This window comes from Lemur catta, chromosome 16 (assembly GCF_020740605.2).
Source record: "Lemur catta isolate mLemCat1 chromosome 16, mLemCat1.pri, whole genome shotgun sequence".
Lineage (NCBI taxonomy): Eukaryota > Metazoa > Chordata > Mammalia > Primates > Lemuridae > Lemur > Lemur catta.
The window spans coordinates 11681210-11705201 of NC_059143.1; positions in this window are offsets into that span (position 1 = coordinate 11681210).

The window sequence follows — 23992 nt, forward strand, 5'->3', positions numbered from 1 at the left end:
AATGTCAACAGAATCTGAGTTCCCCTGGCTGAAAAAATGATCTATCTGGGCTATACCACAGGGCCCCTTTCAGATGTCTAAAATCTTCAGGAGGGACAAAGTTGTACTTGCAAAAAGGCACACATTTACATGTGACTTGCATAAATAATTTTTCCCCTAGTTGCAGTTCTGTTACTTCTATGGTTTCATTTCCTTTCACTTACAGTCTATCACCATCCACCATGTTCCACAGAGAAAGTGTGTGTATAAGGTAATATCATGTTCTGGTTATCCACATTCATCTTCTAAGGTTCAGGTTATATGAAAGTTCATGCATTTAACAAAACTAATCTGGATATTCCTTGGGTCTTTTAGCTGTGAACATGCTTGTGTGTGTGTGTGTGTGTGTGTGTGTGTGTGTGTGTGTGTGTGTGTCTGTACTTGCAGGAACACTTCTATTTAAAGCCTATACAAATCATCCGAAACTCCCACACTGCTTGTCTGTGGCCAAGTCCAATTTCCTCCCCAACCGTTTCTGAGTCTCCTTTGGGGTAGGTGAGGATTTACCTCCTTTGCACTCTTTCATTCTAGTTGTCTAGTCTTACTTCTTGCATTCCCCACACCTCAATTCTTCTTTGCCATTCACCTCTGGCTGTTTCATAACCATTTCTCTCCCCACCATCCTCCTCTCTAACCTCTGCCCCTCCGACTGCAAGCATGGAGCACTTTGTCTCATTTCTCAAAGGATGGAAGGCACAGCTGCCATGTTTAACAGACTTCACAGGGTTGAAGTGAACACAGAGGACAGTTGTGCAGAAAAGGGAAACTTAAGGCTGGTTGTCTATTCTCACAGCTAGTGGCATCCATTGGCCACCCCCCTTCAGCTAAGGTCCCCTTGGGCCATCTGTTTTCTATCCTCAGCCTACCACCATGTTGCCGGGGCCCGGCTCCTCCTTTCCACCTGCTTCACTGCCACCACCTTCAGGTATAGGAAGCAGGAATCCTGTAGAAATCATAATAATAAAAAAAAATCTGGGCTTAAAACAGACACCCCTGTCTTAATCTGTTTTCTGTTGCTATAACTAAATACCTGAGACTAGGTAACTTATAAAGAAAAGAAATTTATGTCTTACAGTTCTGGTGGCTAGGAAATCCAAGAGCATGGCACCAGCATCTGGTGAGGATTCTTGCCACGTAATAACATGGCAGTATATTATATTAGTTACAATAAGAGGGCAAGAGCGTGAGTGTCAGCACAGGTTTTGCTTTCTCTTCTTATAAAGCTACCAGTCCCATCATGGGGCGCACACTCCAATGACCTTATCTAATCCTAATTACCTCCCAAAGACCTCACTACCAATCAACATATAAATTTGGGGATTAAGTTTCCAACACACAAAATCTGGGGGACACATTCAAACCATAGCATTTTGCCCCTTTCCGTGATCAAAAGTCATATTAATGACAGCATTACATTATTAAACAGCACCTACCAATACATGCATTCAGATTATTCTACTGCTAGCCTTCCTTAAGAACAATGGACCCACAAAAGGTCTCTCTTAGAACAGAATAAAAGTCTCTTCCAAACTTCTACTTCAGAATGCAGGCACTGCTCTAGTTTTAAACCTACACTTTAAAATTCTTTCTGCTACTGAAATCTTTCAACAATATTTATTAAGGATCTCTTATGGGTTATCCAGTACCACATAAGTGATGTGAGAGATCTCAAAGAATAGGGATTTTTCTGGCCTTCAGAGAGTTCACCACATGTGGGACAACTCACTGAATATGGATTCCCATCCTGGTTCTGGCATGTGTTGGCTTAGTGACCTGGGACAAGTCACCTGAACTCTCGGAACTAGTCATCTCACCTATAAAATGGAGAGCATAATACCACCTCAACATGCTTTCAGAATTTTGTAAGAAGTGAGAACATTTGTAAAAAAGTAAAGACATAAAACTGTGTGCAAATGTACACCATTGTAAGTACTAAATCTTAGTGTATCCTAAGTGGTTCTTGTGATGAGGAGACACATTGTGAAAAGTGTCTTTTATGAATTCCAGGATGTTTCTTGAAGCTGGTGGGAAGCTAGAAAGAAGAAAGGGTTAGTTTTGAAGGCAGAATCATTCATAATATCTCTTTGCCCAGCTCCCTAAAGCTATGCCAGACTTCTAGGGAGATTGGGGGTATTACAATTGTATTAGTGTTCTCCAGAGAAATAGAACCATAGATAGATAGACAGGTAATCCTCTTATATATATATTAATATAAAGAAGTTTATTATGAAGAATTGGCTCATGTGATTAGGGGGCTGAGAAGTCTCACCATGCTGCCATCTGCAAACTGGAGACCCAGGAAAGCAAGAGGTGAGATTCCAGCCCAAGTCTGAGGCCTGAGAACCCAGGGAGCCCAGGATATAAATCCCAGTCCAAGAGCAGGAGAAGACCAAGTCTGAGCTCAAGCAGGCAGGTGGAATCAAAACGGGGCAATTCCTCCTTCCTCTGTCGTTTGTTCTATTCAGGCCCACAGTGAATTGGGCCACTACTTCACCAAGTCCTCCGTTGCAAAGCACCCAGAAACAATGCTTAATCTGGGTGCCTCAGGGCACAGTTAAGTAACTTTAAGACACACAGAATTAACTATCATAATAATAAACTCAAAAAGAAGGCCAAGGAGTGAGCTCTGCAGGAGGGCGCATTGCGTGAAATCTGGAGCTCCAGTCTCCTGGGTAGCAGTCAGGCTTCATGGGTTCAAAACCTCGCCCGGAAACTATCAGCAAGACGTTGGCCAAGAGACTTAAACTGTCTGTGCCTTAATTTCCTCATTTGTAAAATGAAGCTACAATTGCACCCATTTCATAGTGTTTCTGTGAGGAGTCGATAAGCTAACAAGGGCTTGGAGGGGTGCATGACAAATGGCATAATGCAACAAATATTAAGCACTGTTGTATCTGGAAGGCCGAAGGACAGAGCTTACCCAAGGCTGGAGGAGACTTCTCTCTTCTCCTTAAGCTCAGGATGCTTAACTTAAACCCTTGGGTTTGATGATTGTTCCTTAAGCGTCTGCCAGCAAGTGGTAGGAACTAATCCCCGTAATCACCCCCTTCTCCCTCTACTTTGCTATTTCTTTGAATATAAGCACTCACATATTTATTGATTACTACTGCATTTCTTTTTGCTTTTTTTTTTTTTTTTTTTGAGACAGAGTCTCACTCTGTTGCCCAGGCTAGAGTGAGTGCCGTGGCATCAGCCTAGCTCACAGCAACCTCAAACTCCTGAACTCAAGCAATCCTCCTGCCTCAGCCTCCCAAGTAGCTGGGACTACAGGTATGCTCCACGATGCCCGGCTAATTTTTTCTATATATTTTTAGTTGTCCGGTTAATTTCTTTCTATTTTTTGGTAGAGACGGGGTCTCGTTCTTGCTCAGGCTGGTTTCGAACTCCTAACCTCGAGCGATCCTCCCGCCTCGGCCTCCCAGAGTGCTAGAATTACAGGCGTGAGCCATGGTGCCCGGCCACTACTGCATTTCTATAAAACACCTTGATTTTTATTCACTCTCCACTTTAATTTGTTTTCCAGACTTTATGCTGTCATTGTGGTTTTGCTGTGTCTTCACTGGAGAGGGGCAGAGAGAGAGGTAGGATTGTCTTACAAACAATGCTTCCATTGAACACTCTCGAATCCTGTCTGTGTGAGTGTGTGTTTTCTGTTGCTTTGTTGGCTCATATCCAGCTTGTGGTCTACTTTCTTTTCTAGACTTTCTTCCCTGGTTCCATCTAATCAATGGTTTCCCAGTTTGTGTTTATGAAATTTATTCCTTCTGTATCCACAAAAATCTACCTCCGTAACCTCAAAATGTATGTGGATGTGACTGTCAGAGCGAAGAGTAGAGGTGCTGTGTCTTGAAGCCAGTTTATAAACTGTAGGAGATCCCAGGACGTGAGCATTTACTTTAGGCCCAAATACAAAAAGCTGGTGCCTTTGTTGAATGATCTCAGAACCGTCTGGGGTGAGGAAATGGGAAGGCCGGTAGGCAGTTTCAGGTCGAACCTGTTTGGTTTCTTTTTGCTGAGGCAAGGCAACCACAGTTTAGGATTTGCTTTCTCTGCTCGGAAGCTTCAGAGCTTCCATGGTGAACTTGGAGGTGAATGAGGTAACTGAGGCAACCGTCTCAATTTATCTAAACAGGGAGCTGCTTTGTAAACTAGTGAGCCAGCTTAGTATCCTAGCAGAGAGGGCAGAGTTTGCAAAAAGACAGAGATACTCACGAGAGCATCACCTTCCCTACGCCAAGGTACCTGGTAAGCTTAAGAATCATAAACAGGCTCTGGAGAACCAGGTAAAGGGAGGTAATGCTGCTACCAAATATTTTACAAAGTGCAAGAACCTATAACATGTCTGTCTGCTCTGGAATCTCTCTGCCTCCTGGTCCCTGACACCGATGCAGAGCAGCTTATATTTTTGGGCCTTCCTTTCCTGTTTCTAGAATTCCTTCAATTGGCACTTTTCTTCTTTTCTTCCACTTCCCAGTTTTAACTTGCTATTGCCTTCTAATCACTTAAAAATGCACATTATGTTTATTTACTACATGATGTGTTTAGAATCTTTATGCTGCTTGTCTTTGTTTTCACTTAGTTTATTTTGGGAATTGCTCCACGTCATCAAGATCTTTTGAAAACATAACCCTTGATAATTATTTAATATAATAACCTATGTACTGTAATTGCTGAACCACTCTTTTTTTTGACATTAGGATTGTCACTTTCCAATACTGTATCTCATTCAGATATTGGCTATCTTCATCATCTGCATGAGGTAGCCCTGGGCAAGTCCCCTGCCAGCTATGACATGAAATTTAATAAAATCGTATCATTGAATACACTGGTGAAATTCAGGTGTGTCTGCGTTCAAGGCCAGTGATTGTCACCAGTGCTCACACCCTCTCCTAAGGGGACTCCTGTCTCCCATGAGCCCTCCCATACCACCCCAGCTGATTAAACCCAGGGTGGACAAGTGACTCAAGGGCAGGCCAGAGACTGCCGGCCAGTGGGAAAATTTGAACTGGGTCAAACTGAGGAATCCTGAGGGCAGGAGACACTTACCTGAAGGAGGCAAAGATGAGAAGATGCAAAAACAAAAAAGTCTTGAGGGAGAAACCAGAGAGGGAGGGACTAGAGATTTGAGCTCCCAATCTGGCTCTGTGACTTTGCTTTGATCCCCCCAGCTTTACTGAGCTGTGATTGACAAGTAAAAGTTGTATATACTTAAGGTGTACACTGTGATGTTTTGATATAAGGTTTATATCATGAAATGATTACCACAGTCAAGCTGATTAACATAAGTGTGGGTATGGTGAGAACATTTAAGATCTACTGTCTTAGCAAATTTCAGATTTGGGCACAGTATGATTGACCACAATCACCATGCTGTCCATGAGCTCTCCAGAACTTACTCCTGTTATAACTGAAACCTCCTACTTCTTGATGAACATCTCCTCATTTCTCCCACCCCACAGCCTCTGGCAACCACTGTTCTACTCCCTCCTCCTATGAGTTGGAATTTGCTGGATTCCACAAACAAATAGGGGAGATCATGCAGCACTTCTGTGCCTGGCTAATCCCACTTAGCATAATGTTCTCCAGCTTCAACTGCGCCATTGCAAATAACAGGATTTCTTTCCTTCTCAAGGCTGAATAACACTCCATTGCACACGCACAACACATTATTTTCATCCACTCATTCATCAACACACTCATAGGTTGTTTCCGTGTCTTGGCCATTGTGACTAACACTGCAATAAACATGGGAGTGCAGACATCTCTTCAAAATATACGGCTTTCATTTCCTTTATGCCACTTGACCTTGAAGAATTAACATAACCCCTTTAAACTTCATTGTTCTCATCTGTAAATCGGAGATAGTCACATTTACCTCCATAGGGGTTTTTTGGGAGGATTAGAGATAGTATCTAGGAAGTGTATACAACATAATAGGACCTCACCAATTGGTGGCTATATTACACAGAAAAGTATTTTTTAAAAAAGGAAATAAATATAGTGAAATCTTCTAAAATCATTACTTATAATAAAGAATAGAGTGTATGAAGGAAGTAAGAGATTCATACAACACAAAAGCTAGATTTTAAGTTCTTAAGACATAATCTGTTTTAATCACCCATGTTTACACTCAGTACTTGGCACAGTGGCTAGCAAATCTTAAGTGCTCAATCAGCTCAATCAGTGAATAGCTTCAAAGCAAGATTCTTCTTCGACTCAACTACAACTCAGTCACCTAGCTGAGTGAGCATTTTCACCCATGGCATTGCCTTGTTGCTGTAACTCACTGAGCCCCAGGTATGTGAAACCACTGTGGCAACTATAATTTCACTTTGAAAAATTGGGATTTATGAGGTCATTTTTCCTTCAGTCTTTTCCCCTATTCTTATTTATTCTCATTTGCTTTTCAGTTTCCACCATATTTCACAGCCAAGCAAACAAAACAAAACAAAACAAAACAAAACAAACAAAAGACCTTTCATAAAAGTAACTTCCCACTGTTACTCCTCTCCCTGAAATCTACCAAGAAGACAAAAAAAGAATCACAAAAGAAATCGAAACACAAGCCCATGTGAGTTCCCCACATTTTAACAGGACATAAATATTGACATTAAGTGAAAAGGTTCTGAAAAGTCCTGCAAATAACCCTTCACTGGAGGCAGAATGATCCACCAGGGGAAGGACGGGGAATACAGTGAGGGCACATTTCCATACCAAAGGGTATGAGGTGTGGTAGGCATCTGTTGCTTTTGTCTTCTCAACAAAACACTCCTCTTTACACTGGAGAATTGATCTTCACAGAGCCCATCGGATTCCCATGGGCCTGGCTATGGGATGGGCACACAACCCATCCTGTCCAATCAAACCACCCCAGCTGTGTTTACACGATGCGACTGGGCATTGACCCAATCAAGTCCAATCATATTTCTCCCCAGAAATTTGATATATGACATACTGGGAAAGGGAGGGAGGGTCTCACATTTGCACCATGAATTGTAAGGTTGGGCTCCTAGCAGCCATCTCTCCTGCCACATATGATGAGCATATTTGTATCAGAAGAGAGTGAGGCCACATGTAAAGAGAAGCAGAGACAAACGTAACCTGAGAGGAAGAGTGGGAAGTAAAATAGTGATGACATCATTCAAAGATCTGAATGTCCCTGTAACTCAAGGCTTTGTTTGGTTGAGCAGATTGTAAAGGTAGAAAGTGAGTTCCAAGTTCCCCACCCCACCCCTCTCCTAGGTCCAGGTTTGGTAAGTTAGCAAGAAAGTTTTAAAGAAAGAGAGAAGTTACGCGCACACACACACACACACACACACACACACACACAGGGTTGTGGGGGAAAGGATCTGGAGCTTGGGCCACCGTCCACAGTGGAGGGGACACGAACAGAAGAGGGAAAAGTTCGGAGGAAGACAGTGAGGAGATGGCAGACTGCCACAAACTCTCAAGGCTTAAGTAATTTCAGCTACAAATCACTTTGGAAAAGCAATTTTTTAAAAAGATGTGAGTCTTGTACTTGTGGGGATATGAAGAGAAACAGAGACACAGGATTTAGTTGAAATTGTGAGGTCTTTGGTTTTGCATAGATCCTGGAATTGGCTGGGGACTTAACCAGTTATCTAGACCTCAGCTGGACAAGTGGCTTTAGAGAACATCTGGGTTACAGACACGAAAAGAAACAAAGAAGATTCAGCACACACATGATAAGTGTTCCCAGAGAAGAGAAAACCAAACAAACAAAAACGGAACAGAAAATTATTCAAGGATTTCATAGGAGATTCTCCTGAAAGAAAGATGTAAATCTTCAGGTTGAAACAAAATATGGAGAAAAAGGTGGTAAGTTCAAGATGTATCTAGATGAAGTAATTTCAAGGATGATAAATGTCTTGCAAGCATCCAGGCAGAAGGAACTTGTCACCTTTAAAGAGAAAAAAATATATATTGTATCAGGCTGGCCTTATACTTCTATCCACAGCAACAGTAGAAGAACAAGATATTGGGACAATGTTGAGAAGAAACAATATGATACAAGAACTCTTAACGTAGCCAGGATACCTTTCAAATGTGAAGGCATAGGAAATATTTTCTTAAATATGCAAGAACTTTGTCATTTTAGCATTAATAAAATCTTCCTGAAAAATGTACATGAAACAACCACCCTGCTGTCTCAAAAAAGATTCAGATTAAGAATTTACAAATGGAGGCCCAGGCGCAGTGGCTCACGCCTGTAATCCTAGCACTCTGGGAGGCCGAGGCAGGTGGATCGTTTGACCTCAGGAGTTCGAGACCAGCATGAGCAAGAGCGAGACCTCATCTCTACTAAAAATAGAAAGAAAATTAGCTGAACAACTAAAAAATATATAGAAAAAATTAGCCGGGCATGGTGGCACAGTAAATATTGTATTCTGTTAAACATAGAACTAAATCGTCATTACTGTGCTGTCTATTCCTTCTGGATAATGCGATGATTACGACTTCTGAAAGAGAAAAATTTTTATTATTTTATGCAACGAAAAAATATTAATTTGTCAATAACAAACTAAGGCAAAAATTCCAGAACATGCCGACAAAAAAGCTAAAGCTTTGGAGCTGGCTGATGATGGCAGACTAGATAGATATGTCTCCTTCCTCCCCAGGTTCCACTGATGGGATTAAAAGAAGCCAAAAGGCAATAAAAAGCAGAGTGCTGGAAAGCAAAGAAAGAAAGCAGACCACAAAGTTAGAAGTAATCACGGGAAACAGAGAAGAGTGTGCAACACAAGAAAGGGGGAAATATCACAGCCCAAAATATCAGATGTAAAAGTTTTCCCTGGGAAGCTTTTGGAGAAGCTCTAAGCTCAAAGGCAGCAAATCCATAACACTGGAGAGGAAGAGACAGCGCGCCAGTTCCAGGCCTGGCCTTGGAGAGGATGGGCAGCTTCGCTTCCTTCCTCTGCAAACCCAGCTGCCACACCGGGAAAAGCACAAGCCACATGAAAGGGCCAAGCGAAGGTCTTGTGGGGTTTAAATGTTCAGGATTCATCTAACAACAAAGCACAGAGCATTTAATTATAATTACAGGGTAGTATGTAAATGTTTAAAATATTGATAATGCAAAAAATACTGTAATTAATAAACATCAAGAGCTGAGACAGAAGTGGATGTGAGAGGTAGGGAAAGTATATAAAGTCCTCATCCTTAACGGAAGGAATCAAGACACAGAAATATAACTGAAAGTTTTAATTGTAGACACCAGAAAAATAAAATGTATAAAATCTTTTTATTTTATTTTATTATGTTTTTAGAGACAGTGTCTTGCTCTGTCACCCAGGCTGGAGTGTACCACACCATCATAGCTCACTGTGACCTTGAACTCCTGAGCTCAGCCCCCTGAGTAGCTGGGACTACAGGCATGCAACACCATGACTGGCTAATTTTTCTATTTTTTTGTAGAAATGGGGTCTTGCTGTGTTGCCCAGGCTGGTCTCGAACACCAAGGCTCAAACAATCTTCCTGTTTCAGCCTCCGAAGTGCTGGGCTTACAGGCCTGAGTCATCACACCTGGACAAATCTTAAAATTTATTTCTAGAAAGTGGTGTAACCAGCTCCAGCAACAAATTTCAGTAACACCTATATGTTTTTTATAATCCTCTTCCTTAACTACTTGACCTTTTGAGTTGTTCCCCAGAAATGACGGATTTTTCTGCAAGACAAAGGAGTTAAGAGTCTGAAGGTCCCAGGGAAGAGTTCATGGCAGCACTCAACCTTCCCTTCTACCTGCCCCAGGGCTCCTTAAAAAGCCCATGATCTCCCTTAGTCAGAGAGACAGATTTGAGGCAGCTTTTCCCTTCTCCCGACAAGAGGTCTGTCTGTCATATTAAAAAATTCCTTTCTTCCTTGGCAATCCGCATTGTCTCAATAATTGGATCTTTATGTGACTAGCAACTGGACCTAGATAGAAATCCCCTTGCTCCCCTTGCAATTTTTGACAATAGTGGGACTAAGGGTAGTGTCAAAAGACAAAATTACAACAAATTTAGTTTAAAGATCTCAATTGGATTTATCACAATTCTGGAATCAGGCAACGCTTCATTCCATAAAATAGAATAAATGTTCTGCTGAGCTGAGCAGAAAAGGTTGGCTTTATAGACAAAGAAGGGCTGAAGAAAGCAGGAACAAAGAACAAGGTGTGCATTAGTTCCTTTTCAAATTACTTTTTCTTGTAAGGCAAGGACAGGAAGGCAGAACAGTAGAAAAATAACTGATTAGTTAACATCAGGTTAAATCAAGCTACCTTTTTTGTGTAAAGATTAAAGCAGAGGGAACTTTATTATTGTGCAGATTGAAGATTTAAACTGGTCTGTTTGGAAAATTGGCTATTATATCTCTCTTGAATTCTTAGAAGGTCAGATGACAACTTGATTTGGGTTTGGTAACTTAGAACTTTAGCACAGGTAATTCCATGTTGCTTTTTAGTCTGGTAGAGGAGCTTAGTCCAAAACAATGGCCTTCTGTAATTTTTATTCAGAATGCAACTTGTATTTTTTATGTTTTTATTTTCCTTGCCATGTAGAACTACTTATTATTTTTTAAAAACCTAGTTAAAAGTTTATATTTAATGCATTTAAAAAAAAAGGAAAAACATAGCAAAATACTATCATTTCCCTTCTGGGTGGAATGTAGGATTTTCTCCCTTTTTTCATTTTTTAAAATTTTATCAATTTCTTAAAATATATATATATATATATATAACACATATATATGCATGCTGTATATAAAGACCTTGATTATGTGAAAATATAAAACTCGACCACATGTACAAGAGGCACACTGAAGATAAAAGACCTCAGAAAGGAAATTTTTAAAAAGAATGACCAAAAGTGTAGCCAGCCAATTCAACAAAAAGAAAATAGTAGTAAGATGTTTAACTTAAGGCAAAAAAAAAAAAAAAGTAAATAGAACAAAGAGGGTTGCTTAGTAATAGTTAAACGTACTTGTAGACAACATATATCATGAAACATTATATACAAAATAATAAAGTATCAAAATACCTGAAGCATAAACTTCATGAAATAGAATAATCAACAAAAATATAAATACCAAAAAATTAATACACCTTTGTCACTATTAAGAAAAAAGAGGATAAAGTAATATAATTCAAGTCAAATATGTAGGTATTAAAGTTTATATATGAAAAAATAAAAGGATGCTTTCCTCATTCTTAACTAGGATTTGGGGAGAGAGGGCGAAGTAAAGATTATTTGGTTTTGCATTTATCCATATTTATATTGTTAAACTCCATTTAGCAAGAAAGTATTATTTTTGTAATACGAATAGAGAAAATTTAAAACAATTTATAAACCTAGATATATTTTAAAATCTATATTGTGAACACATCTTCTTTGCAAGCACTAATAAGTATAATAATTACTTCAATTTACTGCAAATATTTTACCAGAAAGGAAGCCTCAAAAATTTCCCCAAAGAAGAGAATATATCCTACTTTCCCTGAGAGCAGTGTAATAAAAAATGCAATAAGAGAGAAAACCAGTAATAAAAGCAAGAGGGCAAAACAAACCTCAACAACTTGGAAATCTTAAACAACGGTTAGTAGAAAATAATAATAATGTTAATGCAGATGAAATATGTACATAAAGCAAAGTCAATGCTATCCCAAGACTAAATTCCATGGTCTTTGATGTTTTCATTCCTTATTTATGAAATATGGGAATTATTCAATAAGCAAATTACAAAAAAGATTTTTAAAGAATTACAGCAATATTCTTAAACAAACAAACAAACAAACAAACAACAACAACAACAAAACAACCAGAAAGAAAGAATAGCAACAAAACAAATTAATGAATTAGAAGATTTATTGAATAACTCTAACTGGTTCTTAGAACACAAGAACAAAAGTAAACCTATCCTATAAACGGAGTAACTGCTAGCTAGGCTAGTCACAGGAAACACTGCAGAAAGACCAAATATGCAGAAAACCCGAAATGACTCCTCCATCCCACTTCATTAAGTCTGTGACTCCCGTAAGAACTCCATTTCTTCAGGTGTCTCATTTGTGAAGTCAGAACCCAGGAGAATCTGGCATCAACCCTGACAGGTGAATTCCGAGAAATGAGTCAGGACTAAAACAATCCTAGTAAAGTGAAGTCCTCGGGGCAGGATGTTTCTATGGTGCAGTTTAAGACCGAGAGACACACAACAATTGTGGTGTGTTTTTTTTTTCTTTCTTTCTTTAAAAAATTTCTTTAATTGAGTTTCCACATTAATTTTCTTTCCTTTTTTTTTTTTTTCCCTTGGAGACAGGGTCTCACTCTGTTGCCCAGGCTAGAGTGCCGTGGCATCAGCCTAACTCACAGCAACCTCAAATTCCTGGGCTCAAGCAATCCTCCTGCCTCAGTCTCCCGAGTAGCTGGGACTACAGGCATGCGCCACCATACCCAGCTAATTTTTTCTATATATTTTTAGTTGTCTAGCTAATTTCTTTCTATTTTTTAGTAGAGACAGGGTCTCGCTCTTGCTCAGGCTGGTCTTGAACTCCTGAGCTCAAACGATCCACCCGCCTCGGCCTCCCAGAGTGCTAGGATTACAGGTTTGAGCCACCGCTCCCGGCCACTTCTATTTCTTTATAGTTGATAAATTATCTGGTATATGTCCATAACCAAAGTGCTTGTTATTTCATTTCTTTTCTTGTATTAATTTCAATGATCATGATGGTAAAGAACAGTAGAAAATGAATCTATGCTGGGAGAATGCTGCTTTCTTCCCTGAGTAGCATGCTCACTCAACTGCTCTCTACAACTTCACAAAGTCTACAACTTTATTAAGGTTAACACAAAATTTATATGCCTTTCTTCATGGGATAAAAATCAATGTTTTTCTTGTATCATTGCAAACTGAGGCTCAAGTCATATTTTTTTTGTGTGTGTATGAGGCTGTCTGGAAAGTATCCAGCCATGTAATATGTAAAATATTATTAACAACGGCTGGCCAGACACAGTGGCTCATGCCTGTAATCCTAGCACTCTGGGAGGCTGAGGTGGGAGAATGGCCTGAAGTCAGGAGTTTGAGACCAGCCTGAGCAAGAGTGATACTCTATCTCTACAAAAAATAGAAAACATTAGCCAGGCATGATGGCACATGCCTGTAGTCCCAGCTACTCGGGAGGCTGAGGACGGAGGATTGTTTGAGCCCGGGAGTTTGAGGTTGCTGTGAGCTAGGCTGATGCCTTGGCACTGTAGCCCTGGTGACAGACCAAGACTCTGTCTCAAAAAAAAACAACAACAATAGCTGGTTGAAGAAAATCAATTCTAGAATCTAGAAAGTTCTTCCTATGTGTAATGCATATTAATGTTTAAATATATTTGTAGCTAAAATTCCAAGTATTTTGGTTATTTAGAATTTAAAATTTCATTACTTATTTTTTATTTTAGTGCATTATAGTCAGAAAATGTGCTCTATGTAATTTCTGCTCTTAAGTTTTATCAGTATTTTTCCCAGAGAGGGACAAAAAATTTTTTTTCATCAGTATTTTCTTTGTAGCTTTATGATAAATTCCACTGATGTTGGGAAAAAAGTATATTCTCCATTGAAAAGATATAATATTTGACATGCTGTTATTAAAATGTTTGTTGATTTTATCATTCTAGCATCCATAATCTGGTTTATTTTTTGCTTGTATAATTTAGCAAAGACTTAGAATGATATATTAAAAATTCTATACTGTAGTCCCAGATACTTGGGAGGCTGATGTGGGAGCATTTCTTGAGCCCAGGAATTCGAGGCTGCAGTGTGCTATGACCATGCCTGTGAATAGTCACCACACTCTAGCCTGGGCAACAGTGTGAGACCCTGTCTCTTAAAAAAAAAAAATTAAAAATTCCTGCAAATGTGGCATTCTATTTATTTCTTCTTTGGCTTTTATATTTTGGTGCAATTGTATTCACTGTTTTCACATTCTTGAAGTGTAACCTTTATTACCATGTAACAGCAGTTTCCTTTCAGGAGCAGCGGGTTTATGGCTGTGGCAAAAGCAAAATTAAAGTTTCAATTTTATAATGTTCTGTATTATCTCTGCTTCCCAACCCTGCCTATGCACTGTTTCTACTTTTAAAAGATAAAGAAATAAGCAAAAAATAAAGTGAAATAAAATAGCCATTTGTATCCCATTTAAGGCCTTTTGCCTTGATTTCTTTTTTGTATGATATTAGTGTTGTTACCATCGTTTTATGTATTTATTTTTTGCTTAGGAATGTCTGATAAATCTTTGACCATCTTTTCTTTTTCTTTTCTTTTCTTTTTTTTTTTTTGAGACAGAGTCTCACTCTGTTGCCCAGGCTAGAGTGCCGTGGCGCCAGCCTAGCTCACAGCAACCTCAAACTCCTGGGCTCAAGCAATCCTTCTGCCTCAGCCCCCTTGAGTAGCTGGGACTACAGGCATGCACTACCATGCCTGGCTAATTTTTTATATGTATTTTTAGTTGTCCAACTAATTTCTTTCTATTGTTAGTAGAGACGGGGGTCTCGCTCTTGCTCAGGCTGGTCTCGAACTCCTGACCTCCAGCGATCCTCCCTCTTTGGCCTCCCAGAGTACTAGGATTACAGGCATGAGCCACCGCGCTCAGCCCTTGGCCATCTTTTCTTTTCGTGTTTATATCAGAAACTGTAGTATAATTTAATATTAGAAAATTTATTAGTATAGTATGTTCTAGTAACAGTCCAATAAGTTTGTTTTAAAAACAGCATCCAGGCCAGTCATGGCAGCTCACGCCTGTAATCCTAGCACTCTGGGAGGCCGAGGCGGGTGGATCGTTTGAGCTCAGGAGTTCGAGACCAGCCTGAGCAAGAGCAAGACCCCGTCTCTACTAAAAATAGAAAGAAATTATATGGACAAGTAAAAATATATATAGAAAAAAGTAACCAGGCATGGTGGCCCGTGACTGTAGTCCCAGCTACTCGGGAGGCTGAGGCAGGAGGATTGCTTGAGCCCAGGAGTTTGAGGTTGCTGTGAGCTAGGCTGATGCCACTCACTCTAGCCTGGGCAACAGAGTGAGACTCTGTCTCAAAAAAACAAAACAAAACAAAACAGCATCCACAAGAAAACATTCAATAAAATTCAGCATGTTTTTTTTTTTTTTTTGAGACAGAATCTCACTCTGTCACCCCAGTAGAGTGCCGTGGCGTCACATAGCTCACTACAACCTCAAACTCCTGGGCTCAACCCATCATCCTGCCTCAGCCTCCAGAGCAGCTAGGACTACAGGCATGATGCCCAGCTAATTTTTCTATTTTTAGTAGAGAAGAGTCTTGCTCTTGCTCAGGCTAGTGTCCAACTTCTGAACTCAAACCATCTTCCCGCTTCGGCCTCCCTGAGTGCCAGGATTACAGGTGTGAACCACCTCGCTGGGCCTAGCATCTTTATTTTAAGTTGTCAGAATACTAGGAAAAGAAAGTACCTTTAATCTTTTCTCTATTTATTTTTAATGGTGTCCCTATCAATTCCATAGAGTTGGATGTTGTTCATGTGTCAGTCTGAGAATCTTTGTCATTTCACAGGGAGTTTAATCTATTTATAGTCATTGTTATAAATGATACAGTGATCTTTCTTGTGTTATTTTGTTTTATAAAACTGATTTTAATATTCTACTAGTGACTACCTTTAAGCTATTCAAATAAATCAGCATTTCTCTAAATGACAAAGCCAAAAGTGAAATGGGGCTATGCCCAATTCTCCACCCCCTTTCAAGATACTGAGCACAACACACTTCTGCATTTCTTGACAGCCAGGTATACCTTGGTCTTTGTTACCACAACTCATGTGTATAAACCCAGATTATTATTACTTTAATAATTTTATATTATATGTCATTTCCTTCAATATCTCCATGAACATAGATACAAATACCCTTAGTAAAATATTAGCAAGCAGAATCTAACAATAAACACAAAGGATAATATAGCCTCACTAAGATAATGCAAATGTTCAAAACCATCAATGCAATTTACCGTATTAATAACAAGAATAACACAAAAAGGAGAAATATTATATGAACAGTTCAAAAGATGCAAAAAATAGGCAAATGGTATGAGTGATTGATCATTTATTATAGTCCCACTAATATTTGAAGCTCTGCTCTTTTTTCTTTTCCTTTTTTTTTAGTCTATTTTCTGTGTTATTCAGATTGGTCATTTCTTTTGCTCTATCTTCAAGTTCGCTAAATCTTCACTCTATCACCTCCGTTGTGCTATTGAGTCCCTCTGTGAGTTTTAAAACAATTTTTGGTAATTGTATATTTCAGTGCTCCCAGCTAAAATAACAATATGAAATTAAATTATTGCAACTTACAAGGGCAAAGGGAATGGGAAAGGAGCCATCAACAGACAACAGATATCCACAAACATTTACAAGCTTCTATTTATGAAGAAGTCTCCACTCCCTTCGAGGGGAATCTGGACGTGCTTCTAACCAAGGCAAGGCAGGGTATCAACGGGAAGTAAGATGATTCTCTCTGGAGAGGCTCAGGACTCAGAGGTACCAGGAAAGGCCCTGTGGAACGTGAGTGTCTTCAAGCAGAGCCTGAGAAATGTGCTTGTGTGCACACAGTTGACTCTGGGAAGTGATCCTAATCGTGGGAGGGACTTGGAAGAGTGAAATAGGAGAAGGGTACATTCTCAAATGTGCATTGCTCTAGGTAACTGGAGTTGGATTCCTCTCGAAGGTCTCTGAGGAGCCATGTATAATTCACCTCAAAATTGTCCCCAGCAGGACAGAAAAGGAGAACATTTACTGAGGAGCTCCCAAGCCCCCCCCCACCAAATCAGAGGTCCCCCATGCTGCGCTAACTCTGTATTTCCAGGTTGCACATGTGTCAGAATGACCAAGCAGCTATTGAGCCACTTAAGAGCAAAACCCACGATGCATTCATAACCTTTGAGATCCCTGCCAGCCTTAAAATCCCCTGACCACAATTTCATCTTCTCGTTCAGAACATGGTGGCCCACAGTAGAAGGTTCCCTCTTTACAATTTTCTTCTTAGAAAACCTAAAACATGGAATTTTAGGATGATTCTTTTTCCAACATATTTTACCAAAAGAATAAACTGGGGAGGAAGATTTAACTGCATTCATTGTCTATTTCATGTGGTCCAAAATAGCTACTATGTTTAAAGTATCACAAAATAACTGACAAGCCTCAATATAGAATTTCACAAGACTAGGTAAAACAAAGACAATGTTAAGCAAAAACATGAATAAATAAAACATGCATGGTAAAGAGTCTTTTACTAGAATTTTTTTAATGCAATTTTCCCCAACCTTTTTATTTTGAGAATTTTCAAGCCCATAGGAAAGCTAAAAGAATAGCACAAAGGAACTTCCATCATTACACTGTATGCCTAACTGTTTAATCCCTCACTCTTAAGAAAAATCGCCTTTTCCACCATACCTGATCATATTCAAGAAATGTAACATTGATACAATATTATCAAAAATTCACTTAGCATCGCAATATTAAAAATAGTCAATAATCAGATTTTCCAAAGTGTCCCAATAATGCTGTTCATAAGATTTTCTTCTTTTTTTTAATCCAGGGTCCAATCTAGAATCATGTATTGCACTTAATGTCATGTAGCTTTAGTCCCCTTTAATCTCAAACAGTTCTGCTGCCTTTTTTTTCCTTTTGAGATAGAACATGCAAAGGCCTATGTTTTAATAGATTGTCTCAGAATTCAGTTTGGGTTATTCATTTTGGCTCTAGTTGGTGGTGTGCTTTTCTTGGTGCATTATGCCAGCAGGTATGTTGTGTCAATTTGTCCTAACATTGAGGATGTCATGTTTGATCTTTTGGTAAGGTGTTGTGTACCAGGTATCTCCATTTCCTCTTTGCGATTAATAAATACTCTGTGATATTTGAATATAGTGTATATCCCCTGGTCTCAGCAATTTTGACCTATGGCTTCAGCATCCATTGTTGATATTTGTTGGAATCCATCATTAAATTGGTAAAGTAATAATGATTTTCTAAATCAATCATTCCTTCTATAGTCATTAGTTGGGTTAGCAGCTAATAAGAGCCTTTCCTCACTCCATCTTCTTTTGGGGGATCCTGGACTCTTGGATTCTGTTTTAATTCAATTTGTTTTAATCTATTGCCATTTTTAAAAATTGCTCAAATTTCCCCAAATTTGGCCAGCAGAAGCCTCTTCTAGTAGGCTCCTGTGTCTTTTTGATTTGCCCCCATGTGTTTTTTGAACACTTTGTTACCTTCTGGAACAATAATGATCCAGGCCTACCATGTACTTTCCCCGCCCCAGACCTGAAATCAGCCATTTCTCCAGGAAGCCCTGGTTCCTTTTAGTGGGAATGGTATTTAGATTAATATCTTAATATGTAATACTTTTATATTGTAAAAAAATTACTTTTGGATAGTTCAGACAACTGTGATAATTTACCCTATGACCTACCTTTTCTTTAGTACATCAATTATTATAGAAATAATTTCTGGAAATTGTTTTTTAAAATGTTTATCATCAGTCAATAGTTGTCCCTCAAGTAGTCTGTATAATTTTTTTTCTTCTTGTTTTTAAATTTCAAAATATTAAAGGTTATATAACTTTTATAACATATTGGTTCACAGGTTTAAAATAGATTATTCAAAGTGAAGAGATACAGAGGAAGTGTTAAAAAATTCTTTTGTATTCTGAATTAATAATTTAGTACATGGTCTTGAAGTTTTCTTGTAAATCAATGATATGATTTTGAAATGAATGGCAGCGACCTCTACTGGAACTGATCATGTAATTGCTTATTTAATTGAGTGATTCATTGACTATGACACATGAGACAATTCTTTCTGTTACCCCAGGGTATTGTCTGTTTAACGTGGTGACTTGGCTGTGTGCAACGCATGAGAAATCCTTCTTAAGTGCTGAGTCACGAGGGCAATTGTGCAAACTTGTATATATATTTTAATACTTCTAGATATGTAAATACTTAATAATATTTCAGAAATTTGTCCTTTACCCATATTACTCTGGGTGGGGGAATTGTAATTGATTTCTTAATGCAATGAGAAATTAAGAAAAGATAAAACATTATCAAGAGAATATTAATGACACAATATTAATGGATAATATTGGCATCTTTTCACTATGAAAACATTTTAAGCTCTTTAGAAAATTTATCTCTGCTAGAGATGTTTATGGATCTGGAATCTTGTCCTTTTAAGATCCGCGTAAGCTTGAAAAAGATATGTTTTTGTTGGTTTATTTTATTGTGGTAAAACATACATAACAAAAGTTACCATCTTAACCATTTTAGGTGTAATGTTTGGTGGCATTAAGTACATTCAAATTGTTGTGCAATGAAGAGGCATAGTTGTAAGTTTCAGGCCTTTCCCTATCTAGGTCTATTTGGGGCTATGTCAGTCACAAGGGAAGGTCATTGGAATATTGTTTTATTATATTCCACATGGGACAGAAACAGGACTCAAGGTATACAACATTCCATCTATTCATAGTAAGAACAAATACTACATACATAAAAAAAAACCCTTAAGGAGAAGTAATTTTTTATGATACAAACCCACTTAAAAATGGACAACTAAAGCTTTTTGAAACTAATATTTTAATATAGAGGGTAAATGATATAGAGGACCTACAAAATATAACAAGATAGTAATATGAATGACAAAAGAGAAAAAACTTATTGTGCTTTATTACATGTCTGGCACTTTTTAGGCATCAAAGCCCTTTCTATTTTATTACTTAATCCCCATAACAACCCTAGGAGGTAGATGCCAGTACATCAGAGAGGCCGTGCAGTGTTAAGAACATAGCTGCTGCAGCCAGAGTTTATCACCTGGACTTCAATCCTAGCCTGCCATTTACTTGTGTGAGGCTTTGGGAGAATTACTTAACATCTCTGTACCTTAATTTTCTTATCTGAAAGATGGCAGCTATGCTGAAAATAGTACCTACCTTATAAGGTAGTTGTGAAGATTAAAGAAATGACTCTATGTGAAGCATCTGGAAACCTGAGCCACATATGTCTGGCTTTAAAACTCTTAACCACTCCACTATGCTCTCTCAGTCATTCATTCCACAAACACTTACTGAGGACTTACCTGAAGTGCTAGGCACCAGGCCAGGTGCTGCAGATGCTGTAGTGATTAAGAGAGCCAGAAATCTGCTGGGTGTGGTGGCTCACCCCTGTAATCCCAGCACTTTGGGAGGCTGAGGCAGGAGGATCGCTATGTTGCTCAGGCTGGTCTTAAACTCCTGGCCTCCAGCGATTTTCCTGCCTCAGCCTCTGAGAAAGTGCTGGGATTACAGACGTGAGCCGCCTCACTCAGAAGGGACATCCTGAAAAGCTGGAAATGAATATGTGATATTAGTACAGCTATTTTAGAAAACAATATAGATATGAGTATTAAAAGTCACAAAATATTTACATGATTTATTCTAACAATCCCAAAGAAAAATCCAAAATATAAAATTATATTTATAGTGGTGTTTGTCATAATATCATTTATTACAGGAAAAGAAAAACAGATCCAAGGAGTGTATCAACAGGGAAATTTTAAATTATAATATAGCTACTTAGAGTAGTGTTTTGCAGCAATAAGAAAATTCAAAGTAATAATTGTAGTAGACAGAATAGTGTTCTTCTGAAGATGTCCACATCCTAATCCCCAGAACCTATGACCATGTTAGGTTACATGGCAAGGGGGAATTAAGATTGCTAATCAGCTGACCTTAAAACAGGGAGATTATCCTGGATTCCTGGGGCGGGCCCGATGTAACCACAAGGGTCCTTAAATATGGAAGCAGAGGAGTCAGTACTGGGGTGATGCATTCTGAGAAAGACTTGTTTGGCCGTTGCTGCCTTTGAAGAGGGAAGAAGGGGCCGTGAGCCAAAGAATGTGGGCAGCCTCTGGAACCTGGAAAAGGCAAGGAAACAGATTCTCCTGAGAGCCTCCAGAAAGGAGTGAAGCCCTGCCAGCCTCTTCAGTTTAGTTCAATAAGACCTATTTGGGACTTCTGGCCTCCAGAACTATAAGATAATAAATTTGTGTTAAGCCAGTAAATCTATGGTAATTTATCATAGCAGCAACATGAAATGAATACAATAATCTTGGTGAGAAGGTGCCAAAAATTTACTCCATGCTTCTAGGCTACATCCCAGCTAAGTACTCAAAGTGAGCACAGCCATCCTCCTGGGAGCCAGTGAGGGCTTCACAGATGCTCAGGAGAGGGGGGAGGAGGGGTGGGAAGATGGCTGGAGTTCCTGAGTTCCAATTTTACCTTCTGTGTTTTCCTCTGTTTTCCTTCCTTAACTGATACTATCTGTAGCTTGATAGGTAGTTTGGCTTTCAAATTCTGGCTGGCTTCAGACACCCAGATATGCAACACTTTTGGATTTCCTTCTGGAGGTAGAAAGGACATCTCTGAGGAAAGTTACATTTCCTTCCTTCTTTTCTTTTGGATGGTATTCCTTCAGCTAAGGTTGCCTCTTTATTGTAGCTCCTTTCTGAAGGCTAAAGATGCATGCAATATCCTGAGTTTTTCCTACAAATGTCACAAATGCTGCCATCCCAATAAACAGCAAACTTCAGTTTAACCAACAGTACTGTTTCCATGCACCAAGGATTGCCAACTTCCCAGCCCAGACCAGAGGAGTCCTTGGTGCTTTCTAGCCTACACTCAAACTTACCCAATTCTATATGTAAAATCTATTGCTGCCACACTCCATTCCCTGATGCCAAATTCTGTATGGATTAAGACATAAGTTTTTAAAAAATTAATTCAAACTAGCTTAAAATATAAAAGAATGTAAAAACCCTCAACAAAATACTAGCAAACCCAATCCAACAGCATACTAAAAGATTATACACCAAGACAGATTGCGATTTATCCCAGGAATGCAAGAGTGGTTCAATGTACAAAAAGCAATCAATGTGGTACACATTAATAAAATAAAGAAAACCTCATGATCATCCCAAATGATGCAAAAAAAGGATCTGACAAAACTCAACATCCATCAACAAATGAATGGATAAACCAGTTGTAGCATATACGTAAGATATAATATTATTCAGCCATAAAAAGGAATGAAGTAGTGATACATGCTATGACCCGAAAGAACCTTGAAAACATTATGCTTAGTGAGAGAAGTCAGATACAGAAGGTCACATATTATATGATTCTATTCATATGAAATGTCCAGAATAGGTAAAACTATAGAGACAGGATGCAGATTGGTGATTGACAATGGCTAGGAGGAGGAGGAGACTTTGAGGAATAATTACCTAATGGGCATGGGGTCCTTTTGGGGTGAAAAAAATGTTTTGGAACTACAGATAAGAGTGGTGGCTGCACTGCATCTTGAATGTACTAAATGCCACTAAATTTCTCACTTTAAAATAATTTTATGTTATTTGAATTTCACCTCAATAATAAAAAGAGCAAGCCCAAACTGACAACAAAAGAAAGAGAAATAAAAAGAAACTACACATTAGGGGCCTTGATAATGATAGCAGTGACAGTTCAAACCAGTATGGGGAAGGTTTCTTCAACAGAGTATAGACTTTTTAATAAATGATAATAAGACAATTGATTATCTGCATGGAAATTAAAAAGAAAAGAAAAGAAAAAAGTCCCTACCTCACACTGTATACACGACTTTTTTTTTTTTTTTGAGACAGTCTCCCTCTGCTGCCCAGGCTAGAGTGCCATGGGGTCAGCCTAGCTAACAGCAACCTCAAACTCCTGGGCTCAAGCAATCCTTCTGCCTCAGTCTCCCGAGTAGCTGGGACTACAGGCATGAGCCACCATGCCCGGTGAGTATACACAATATGAATTCAGGTGAATTAAAACCTAAATATAAAAAGAAAAATTTTGCAAATTTAGAACAAAATAGAAGACTTATTACCCAAGATATAAAAACATAATTCACAGAGAAAAGAGCAATAAATTTGATGACATTAAATTTTTAAACTTCTTTTCAACAAAAGGGTATATATTTATTTATCTATTTATTTTGAGATATGGTCTCACTCTATCACCCATGCTAGAGTGCAATGGCATCATCATAGCTCACCGCAACCTCAAACTCCTGGGCTCAAGTGATCCTCCTGTCTCAGCTTCCCAAGTAGCTGGGACTACAGGCACTTGCCACCATGCCCAGCTAATTTTCTATTTTTCATAGAGATGGGGTCTTGCTCTTGCTCAGGCTGGTCTTGAACTCCTTGCCTCAAGTGATCCCTGTCTTGGCCTCCCCAAGTGCTAGGATCACAAGTAGGAGCCACTGCACCCAACCAAAAGGCTATATTTTAAAAGTTTTTTTTTTTTAATTAAAAAATGGGAAAAGATCAAGTCAATATATCTAGCTGACAAAAAAATAGTATGCAGAATATATTGAAAAAACAACCTTCACAAATCAATGAGAAAAAGACAACCCAATGGGAAAATAGGCAAAAGATATGAATAAGGAATTCATGCATGAGAAAATCTATGTGACTGATAAACATTGAAAATATGCTCGACCTCACTGTAACCAGAGAAATGCAAATTTAAGACAGAGCAGGAATTGGCAAAAATTTCAGTTCTGACACTACCAAGTGTTGATGAGGATGTGGAGCCACTAGAACCATTGTCAGACACTCTTGGTGGGGGTATAACTTTGTAAGACCAGAGTGTGGCATTAGGCAGCAAGGTTGAGAGCAGGCGTAGCCCATGGCAGGCACTGAACTCAGCTCAGTGTAGTGAGAAGAATGGTGGCAGCAACTGGGTTTCTGTGCTTCCATTTTAAAATCAAATGATAGGGAATTACGGGTAGCAAGAACAGGAAAGAGACTTTTTTCTCCCATTGTCTTTTTATAAATGTAGGGGTGAACTCTGATTGGCCCTGCTACAGTCACATACCTACTCTAGGTATGTTACCAGAGGGACAGGGTT